Genomic DNA, 2500 nt, shown 5'->3' on the forward strand with positions numbered 1-2500 from the left:
CGGGAACGTGCGCTTTCTCGTTCGGGTCACGCCCGCGGCAACGTAACGTTAAACGGGACGCTCTGGAAGGCGACGTGCGCTTGTTCCCGCCAATAGACGGGAACGTGCGCTTCTCTGCTCAGGGTCACGCCCCGCGGCAACGATAAACGTTGCCGTGGAGCGGGCGTAGCTGGCTGTGGGATTAAACCCGGCGCCAACAGGGAGGGATGCCACCCCCCCAATATACCTGGGGAACTTAGCCCCCCCTGGGACCCCTGCCCGCCAGCCTTGTGAAGGAGCCCTACACTGTTGTCGCGGCAGAGAAAATGGCCATTTCTCTGCCGCGGCAGCGAATTTCTGCCAGGCTTAGCCGCTTTTAGCCGGTACCGTGGTTTTGGCTGCCGCGCCATGGTTTTTCACCGTATCTCGACCACCGCGCGCCCACCCGACTTATCGCTAGACGATTTCCGACGCCGGCCCGACTTAGCCGCTTTTAGCCCGCATCGCCGCTTTGGCTGCCGCGCCATGGTTTTTCATCAGATCTCGACCGCCGCTACGCTCACCTGACTATACTCCACCGGTCGCTAGACGCTTCCGACGCCGCCCGACTTAGCCGCTTTTGCCCGAACCGCCGCTTTTGGCTGCCGCGCCATGGTTTTTCACCGTATCCGACCGCCGCATGCTCCACCCGAATTATACTCCACCGTGTCGCTAGACGATTTCCGACGCCGGCCCGACTTAGCCGTTTTTAGCCCGCATCGTCGCTTTGGCTGCCGCGCCATGGTTTTTCACCAGTATCTCGACCGCCGCGCTCCACCTGACTATACTCCACCGTGTCGCTAGACGCTTTCCGACCGCCGGCCCGACTTAGCCGCTTTTTGCCCGAACCGTCGTTTTGGCTGCCGCGCCATGGTTTTTCACCGCATTCGACCGCCGCTACTCACCTGACCATACTCCACCGTGTCGCTAGACGCTTTCCGACGCCGTCCGACTTAGCCGCTTTTTGCCCGCATCGCCGCTTTATCGCCGCTGCCATGGTTTTTCACCGTATTTCGACCGCCGCGCGCTTCACCTGACTCATACTTCACCGTGGTCGCTAGACGCTTTCCGACGCCGGCCCGACTTAGCCGCTTTTTGCCCGCATCGTCGCTTTGGCTGCCGCGCCATGGTTTTTCATCAGATCCGACCGCCACGCTACCCACCCGACTATACTCCACCGTGGCGCTAGACGATTTCCGACGGCGGCCCGACTTAGCCGTTTTTAGCCCGCATCGTCGTTTTGGCTGCCGCGCCATGGTTTTTCACCAGATTTCGACCGCCGCACGCCTCACCCGATTATACTCCACCGCGGTCGCTAGACGCTTTCCGACGCCGTCCCGACTTAGCCGCTTTGTCTGCATCGTCGCTTTAGCTGCCGCTGCCATGGTTTTTCACCGTATTTCGACCGCCGCCGCTACCATCCGACTATACTTTTGCCGTCGTCCGACTCAGCCGCTTTTGCGTCTGCTCGCTGCCGCTCATGGTTTTTCACCGGATCTCGATCACTACGCTACCCACCTGACTATACTCCAATCGCTGTCGTTAGACGCTTTCCGACGCCGGCCCGACTTAGCCGCTTTTTGCCCGCATCGCCGCTTTTGCTGCCGCTACCATGGTTTTTCACCAGATCTGACTGCGCTACTCACCCGATCATACTCCACCGCGGTCGCTAGACGATTTCCGACGCCGCCCGACTTAGCCGCTTTTAGCCCGCATCCGCCGCTTTATGCTGCCGCGCCATGGTTTTTCACCAGATTTCGACCACGCTACGCTACCACCTGACTATACTTCACCGCGTCGCTAGACGATTTCCGACGCCGGTCCGACTTAGCCGCTTTTAGCCCGCATCGCCGCTTTATCTGCCGCTGCCATGGTTTTTCATCAGATTTCGACCGCCACGCTTCCACCTGATTATACTCCACCGTGTCGTTAGACGCTTTCCGACGCCGCCCGACTTAGCCGCTTTTTGCCCGCATCGCCGCTTTGCTGTCAGCTGCCATGGTTTTTCATCAGATCTCGACCAGCTACGCTACCACCTGACTATACTCCACCGCGGTCGCTAGACGCTTTCCGACGCCGGCCCGACTTAGCCGCTTTTTGCCCGAATCGCCGCTTTGGCTGCCGCGTCCATGGTTTTTCACCGTATTTCGACCGCTACGCTCCACCTGACTATAGTCCACCGCGGTCGCTAGACGCTTTCCGACGCCGGCCCGACTTAGCCGCTTTTTGCCCGAACCGCCGCTTTTGTTGCCGCGCCATGGTTTTTCACCAGATTTCGACCGCCACACTTCCACCCGACTATACTCCAACGCGTCGCTAGACGCTTCCGACGCCGTCCGACTTAGCCGCTTTTTGCCCGAACCGTCGCTTTGCTGCCGCGCCATGGTTTTTCATCAGATTTCGACCAGCCATACGCCCACCTGATCATAGTCCACCGCGGTCGCTAGACGCTTTCCGACGTCAGCCCGACTTAGCCGCTTTT

This window comes from Lolium rigidum, chromosome 6 (assembly GCF_022539505.1).
Source record: "Lolium rigidum isolate FL_2022 chromosome 6, APGP_CSIRO_Lrig_0.1, whole genome shotgun sequence".
Taxonomy (NCBI): Eukaryota; Viridiplantae; Streptophyta; class Magnoliopsida; order Poales; family Poaceae; genus Lolium; species Lolium rigidum.